Source organism: Pristiophorus japonicus, unplaced genomic scaffold, assembly GCF_044704955.1.
Source record: "Pristiophorus japonicus isolate sPriJap1 unplaced genomic scaffold, sPriJap1.hap1 HAP1_SCAFFOLD_113, whole genome shotgun sequence".
In the NCBI taxonomy this organism is placed as follows: Eukaryota; Metazoa; Chordata; class Chondrichthyes; family Pristiophoridae; genus Pristiophorus; species Pristiophorus japonicus.
Genome location: NW_027250788.1, coordinates 978,118 through 985,787, shown reverse-complemented (window position 1 = coordinate 985,787; position 7,670 = coordinate 978,118). Strand labels below are relative to the sequence as shown.

The following is a 7,670-nucleotide window of genomic DNA, read 5'->3' as shown; positions in this document are numbered from 1 at the left end:
TCGCCTTTTTCACTTTACATATCTATAGAAACTTTTGCAATCCGTCTTAATGTTCCCTGCAAGCTTCTTCTCCTACTCCATTTTCTCTGCACTAATCAAACCCTTTGTCCTCCTCTGCTGAGTTCTAAATTTCTCCCAGTCCCTGGGTTCGCTGATATTTCTGGCCAATTTGTATGCCACTTCCTTGGCTTTAATGCTATCCCTGATTTCCCTTGATAGCCACGGTTGAGCCACCTTCCCTTTTTTATTTTTACGCCAGACAGGAATGTACAATTGTTGCAGTTCATCCATGCGGTCTCTAAATGTCTGCCATTGCCCATCCACAGTCAACCCCTTCAGTATCATTCGCCAATCTATCCTAGCCAATTCACGCCTCATACCTTCAAAGTTACCCTTCTTTAAGTTCTGGACCATGGTCTCTGAATTAGCTGTTTCATTCTCCATCCTAATGCAGAATTCCACCATATTATGGTCACTCTTCCCCAAGGGGCCTCGCACAACGAGATTGCTAATTAATCCTCTCTCATTACACAACACCCAGTCTAAGATGGCCTCCCCCCTAGTTGGTTCCTCGACATATTGGTCTAAAAAACCATCCCTTATGCACTCCAGGAAATCCTCCTCCACCGTATTACTTCCAGTTTGGTTAACCCAGTCTATGTGCATATTAACGTCACCCATTATATCTGCTGCACCTTTATTGCACGCACCTCTAATTTCAAGTTTGATGCCCTCCCCAACATCACTACTACTGTTTGGAGGTCTGTACACAACTCCCACTAACGTTTTTTGCCCTTTGGTATTCTGCAGCTCTACCCATATAGATTCCCATTATTAAATCCCCCTTCTCATCTTCTAAGGGACCAACATTTACTTTAGTCACTCTTTTCCGTTTTACATATCGGTAAAAGCTTTAACTATCCGTTTTTATGCTTTGCACAAGTTTACCTTCGTAATCTATCTTTCCTTTCTTTATTGCTTTCTTAGTCATTCTTTACTGTCGTTTAAAATTTTCCCAATCTTCTATTTTCCCACTAACCTTGGCCACCTTATACGCATTGGTTTTTAATTTGATACTCTACTTTATTTCCTTGGTTATCCACGGCTGGTTATCCCTTCTCTTACCGACCTTCTTTTTCACTGGAATATATATTTGTTGAGCACTATGAAAGAGCCCCTGAACGGTTCTCCACTGTTCCTCAATTGTGCCACCGTTTAGTCTGTGTTTCCAGTCTACTTTAGCCAACTCTGCCCTCATCCCACTATAGTCCCCTTTGTTTCAGCATAGTACGCTCGTTTGAGACACTACTTCCTCACCCTCAATCTGTATTACAAATTCAACCATACTGTGATCACTTATTCCGAGAGGATCTTTTACTAGCTTCAATCATTAATTTTCTCTTTACATGTGATGAACTTTTATCCCTATCTCGTTTACATACTGTATTTTAGGAGAATGGTTTAAAATTTTAAGTGCTTATTGTCATGTATTCAACCAACATTGTAACTCATATATAATCTGACCTCAGTTGTACACTGTGAGAACAATGACCACTAGGTGGTGAACTTGTGGGAGACACTTCTAACCTGGAACTTCAGGTATAAAAGGGGAAGCTCCACCCACTTTCATCACTTGAGTGCTAAGGAATAAAGGACAGGCCACAGAGTGACCTTCTCTCAAGCATGGGCCTCGTGTGCATTTATACTGTATAGTAAGGATGTATCAATGGCGACGAGAAACTGAGATTTAAACCACGTGAGCATGGCCGCTAGCAGAATAGACGAGAGATACTGTGTTAAGGAATGGTTAGGACAGAGAATCAACATTGTTGAAGCAGCACATGGTTCTCCAGGCAGAGAAGGGCAATCGGGTATGCCCCAACATGTAGTCGAACCCAGAGGGGGAGTTCGACAGAGATAATGGCAAGCAGAACGGTGATTCACACCATTGCAAGGGACAATGTGGCCAGTAATGGGGCCATCAACACCTGTTAATGGCACACTCAAGGACAGTCACAGGGGTAGTCAGGGACGATTGACTAGCAAGGGATCTTTTGTTTCCAACAACAGCTCATGTTGGAGGCATGGAGGCACAAACTCAGCCGGAGGTTGCAGAGATGAGCAAAATACCTACAGAAATTGCAGAAATGAACGCTGGGGGAAATCGCTGGAAGCTGAAGTTCAGTGAGTTCATGTGGAGCACGTATACAGTTCATACACCAGGACGCCACCGATAATGATGAATGTGCTCCTCAGTGGCATCCCATTATCAATGGAGCTAGACACGGGGGCTAGCCAGTCCCTGATGGGTAACAAATAGTTTGAAAAGTTGTGGGCGTCCAAGACCAGTAGGGCCAAAATTATCACCGATTGACGCACAGCTACGGACATACGCCAAGGAGATCATTCCGGTTCTTGGCAGCGCCACGACAATCGTGCCCCACAAAGATTCGGAGAACAGGTTGCCACTCTCTGTTGTCCCGGGGGACGGTCCCGCACTACTGGGGAGGAGTTGGCTTGCTGTCATGAACTGGAAATGGGGCAATGTTAATGCTATTTCCTCTGTGGAGCGAGTTTCATGCTCACAGATCCTGCACAAATTTGACTCATTATTTCAACCCGGCATTGGCACTTTCATGGGGGCCAAGGTAGTGATTCACATTAACCCGGAAGCCAGGCCAGGACACCACAAGGGCAGAGCGGTGCCGTACGTGATGTGGGAAAAGATAGAAGGTGAATTGAACCGCCTGCTGAGGGAAGGTATCATTTTGCCTGTCGAATTCAGTGACTGGGCGAGCCCGATTGTACCGGTGTCAAGGCGGATGGGTCGGTCAGGATATATGGTGATTACAAGGCCACCATCAATCGGGTGTCACTCCAAGACCAGTACCCGCTACCGAGAGCGGGGGAACTCTTTGCGATGCTATCCGGTGGCAAACTTTTTTCAAAATTGGATGTGACCTCAGCTTACATGACCCAGGAGCTGGCGAGAGAGTTGATGAAGCTGACCACCATCACGACACACAAGGGGTTGTTTGAGTACAACAGATGTCCGTTCGGGATTCGCTCGGCTGCCGCGATCTTCCAACGAAATATGGAAAGCCTCCTCAAGTCGATTCCAGGGACGATGCTTTTTCAGGACGACATCCTCATCACGGGTTACGATACTGAAGAACACCTCCACAACCTGGAGGAGGTGCTACGCAGACTGGACCGGGTAGGGCTGCGACAGAAAAAGGCGAAGTGCATCTTCCTAGCTCCAGAGGTAGAACAGAGGGTAGGAGTAGACGGGATGAGCCCTACTGCGTCCAAGACGGAAGCGATCCAGAGAGCACCCAGACCTCGTAACACGACGGAGCTGCGTTTGTTCCTTGGGCTCCCGACCTATTTGGTAACTTTCTTCCCAAATTGAGCACGCTGCTAGAGCCGCTACACGTGCTCCTAAGCAAAGGTCGCGAATGGGTCTGAGGGGACAGCCTGGAAAGGGCTTTTAATAGAGCACACAATTTGTTATGTTCCAACATGCTGTTAACGCGATATGACCCATGTAAGAAACTTGTGTTAACATGCGATGCGTCGTCCTATGGTGTCGGGTGTGTGTTGCTGCATGTCAATGCCAAGGGTCAGTTACAGCCGGTAGCTTATGGCTCCAGAAGTCTGTCCCAGGCAGAAAGGGGCTACGGGATGATAGAAAAGGTGGCGCTCGCATGTGTATATTCGGTAAAGAAAATGCACCAGTACCTGTTTGGCAGGAAATTTGAGCTGGAGACAGATCACAAACCCCTCACGTCCCTTTTGGCCGACAACAAGGCCATAAATGCAGACGCATCGGTCCGCATACAGAGGTGGGCACTCACGTTAGCCACCTATGACTACACAAGTCGGCACAGACCGGGCACTGAAAAATGCGCCGATGCACTCAGCAGGCTCCCACCAGCCACCACTGAGGGGGCTACCGAGCATGCCGCTGAGATGGTCATGGCTGTTGAAGCTTTTGCAAGCGATGGCTCACCCGTGACAGCCCGTCAGACTAAAGTCTGGACAAATAGAGACCCGCTATTGTCTCTAGTCAAGAAATGTGTCCTGCATGGGGACTGGGCAGCCAAGTACAGGGCATGCCCTGAGGAATTTAAACCATTTCACAGGGGCAGTCATGAACTCTCGATTCAGGCCGATTGCCTACTGTGGGGAAACCGCGTAGTCTTGCCCCAGATGGGCAGAGAGGTGTTCATCAGAGAACTCCACAATGAGCATCCGGGCATTGTCATGATGAAGGCAATTGCCAGGTCACACGTTTGGTGGCCAGGGATAGATGCAGATCTGGAAGTTTGTGTTCGCAGGTACAACACGTGTGCCCAGCTGTGCAATGCGCCCAGGGAAGCCCCCCTTAGCCCCTGGCCATGGCCCGCCAAGCCTTGGTCACGCATCCATGATGACTACGCAGGTCCTTTCATCGGAAAAATGTTTTTGGTTGTAGTAGACGCTCACTCCAAATGGATCGAGTGTGACATTTTTAATTCAAGCACATCCTCTGCCACGGTAGAAAGTCTACGGGCAATGTTCGCCGCCCACGGTCTACCGGACATCTTGGTCAGCGACAATGGCCTGTGCTTCACAAGCACTGAATTCCAGGACTTCATGGCAGGCAATGGAATTAACCATGTCAGAAAGACACCTTTCAAGCCAGCCTCAAACGGCCAGGCAGAACGAAAAGTGCAGATAATCAAACAGGGGATGCTCAGAATCCAAGGGTGTTTCCTACAAAGCCACTTATCACGCCTCCTGTTGGCCAATAGATCCCGACCACACTCGCTCACAGGGGTTCCACTCGCAGGGCTGCTAATGATAAGGATGCTCAAATCCCGTTATCCCTTATACACCACACCATGAAAGAAATTGTTGAGAGCAGGCGCCAATCACAATATAACTACCATGACAGGAATGCGGGGGCACGATATATTGGTGTAAACGACCCTGTTGTTGTCCACAACTACACTGCAGGGCCTAAATGGCTTACAGGCACTGTGATTGCCAAAGAGGGCAATAGGATTCTGGTAGTTAAACTAACCAATGGACAAATCTGCCGCAAACATGTGGATCAAACAAAAAGGAGGTTCAGCAACCCCATAGAAGAAGCAGAGGAAGAACACGATACAGAGTTCACTGCAGCACAGGTGACCGAACACCGGAACCAAAGGGAGGAGAGCCCAGTCACTGTGGGCAGACCCGATAGGCCTGAGGCACCGCAAACAGCAGACACACAGGCCAGCGCCCAACAACCGGAGCCCCAACTCAGGCGCTCTACAAGAGAGCGTAAACCACCAGAGAGACTCAACCTGTGATCCCAAAAAGACTTTGGGGTCATGTATTCAACCAGCATTGTAACCCATTTTTAAATTCAAAACCTGATAAAATTGACGACATGCAGCCAACGTGCAAAAGTAAGAATTCTTTTAATCACCGTTAATTAGCCGATAACCTTCTTCAGAATGAAATAAATAATAATATAATTACTTAGGAACAGTGGTATCTTCAATCATTCATTTTCTCTTTACATGTGATGAAGTTTTTATCCCTATCTCATTTACACGCTGTATGAGAATGTTTTAAAATTGTAAGTGTTTATGACTCAGTTGTAAAACCATTGATTGTGTGTGTGTCTATACTTGATAGGAGGAGCACTTGAGACCGAAGTTCCAGTTCTATATATATATCAATAGAATCAATTTCCACCAGTTTCTTTAAACCCAATAACATAATTGATTTCTAATGGGCTGGATGGAACATGATCCATGTAAAAAATTGTTATCGTTTTACTTGAACTGAATGCTCATAAAATATTGGATTGGGAACTAATTGGATAACAGCACGGCTGGCAACATTTGCGGAATAGATTCGTGCAGCCAAAACACACAATGACAACCTGGGACTGTGCGGCACCAAATACTCGGGGAAAAACAGTTAAACACTTCGTCCCTGGGTGGGCTCGAACCACCAACCTTTCGGTTAACAGCCGAACGCGCTAACCCATTGCGCCACAGAGACTGATGGAAGTATAAGGTGCAAGACATCCAAAACCAGGGTGTCAGTCAGTTAAAGCTTCAGATTGCTCCGACCGGGATGGAACTTGTCCACTCTCAGTTGTACTTTTCACAAATAAATGGAGGGACATTCATTGTGGATGCGTGGAAGCAGTCTGGTCCCGCACACTGCAGACCCTTCCATGTCACCGCCAACCAGCTCTCCCACAACCGGTGTGATCTACCTTCCAGCCTTCCGGTGCCTTGTCTGTGACAAAGTATTCTGATTGTCCCGAAGCCGGTATTAGGTTTGAATTCCTTTTCAGCTCCTGACTGCGGATATTCCTGTGATTAAACGGGAACTAAATGCTTACAGGGACAGTTGGATTCACCGTTTCTTTGCTTGGTGAAATTTCAAAGATTAAAAGCAACGCACATGAACACCAAACGTCCCGTGAGATGGAAGCCCAGTTGCTGTTTCAAGATTGAATGCAGGTTCCAGCAGAACTTATTCAAAGAAAGTCCAAGTCCCTGAGACGCCTGATTATTTGCACCACATTCTTTGCAAAGAGTTGAGGTACATGTTTGGTGATCTGGGCACATCTTTCCCCAAACTACAACACTTCAAACATAACTCAATGGCTGTAAAGCGCTTTGGGGCGTCATGAGTTCCTGAAAGGCGCTGCAGATATGCAAGTCCTTCTTTGCAAAAGTTCGATGCAATTTCAAAATATGCGAGCAATATCAGGGCTCCTCTGGGACCCCTCGTAAATTTCAATTAACAACTTCGAAGGGAATTCACAGCCCGAGACCAACGAGCCAACTGTTTGACAAACGTGAAGATAAGGTGTAACCATGATCAAAGCATTTTTTTGTGTGTCGCTATTCAGAACATAAGAACTTAAGAACGAGGAGCAGGAGTAGGCCATATGGCCCCTCGAGCCTGCTCCACCATTTAAGATGATCATGGCTGATCCGATCATGGACTCAAGTCCACATCCCTGCCCGTTCCCCATAAGCCTTATTCCCTTATCAGTTAAGAAGCTATCTCTGTCTTAAATGTATTAAATGTCGTGGCTTTCTCAGCTCTCTGATGCAGTGAGTTCGACAGATTTACAACCCTCTGAGAGAAGAAATTCCTCTTCATCACAGATTTAAATGGGCAGCCCCTTATTCTGAGATTATGCCCCCTAGTTCTAGTCTCCCCTATCAGTGGAACCATCCTCTCTGCATCCACCTTATCAAGCTCCCTCATTATCTTATACGTTTCGATAAGATCACCTCTCATTCTTCTGAATTCCAATGAGTAGAGGCCCAACCTACTCAACCTTTTCTCATAAGTCGACCGCTCATCTCCGGAGTCAACCCAGTGAACCTTCTCTGAACTGCCTCCAAAGCAAGTATATCCTTTAGTAAATATTGTAAGTGTTTGTGATCCTCGCTCAATTGCCAGACGGACGGTTTGAATCGCCCCCACCTTACGAAAGTTCTAGAGCCGGGAATTATTATTCAGAGTGTAAATTAAATGAGTCACGGAAAGGGATGCTTCAGTGATAAATCGTAGTATATTTATTTGGTCTAACATACACTGTCTAAAACATGCACTGCTAAACGAAATCACTGTCTCTGTGGAGAATAAAATCCCGGTTG

At 46.6% G+C, this 7,670-nt stretch overlaps 1 non-coding gene across 1 annotated transcript; it reads right to left on the bottom strand.

The window, feature by feature from the left end:
* Nucleotides 1-5,971: 5,971 nt before the first annotated feature.
* trnan-guu (transfer RNA asparagine (anticodon GUU)) lies at nucleotides 5,972-6,045 on the bottom strand. The gene has a single exon. It is a non-coding gene; the product is annotated as a tRNA-Asn (tRNA).
* Between the last annotated feature and the right edge of the window lie 1,625 nt (nucleotides 6,046-7,670).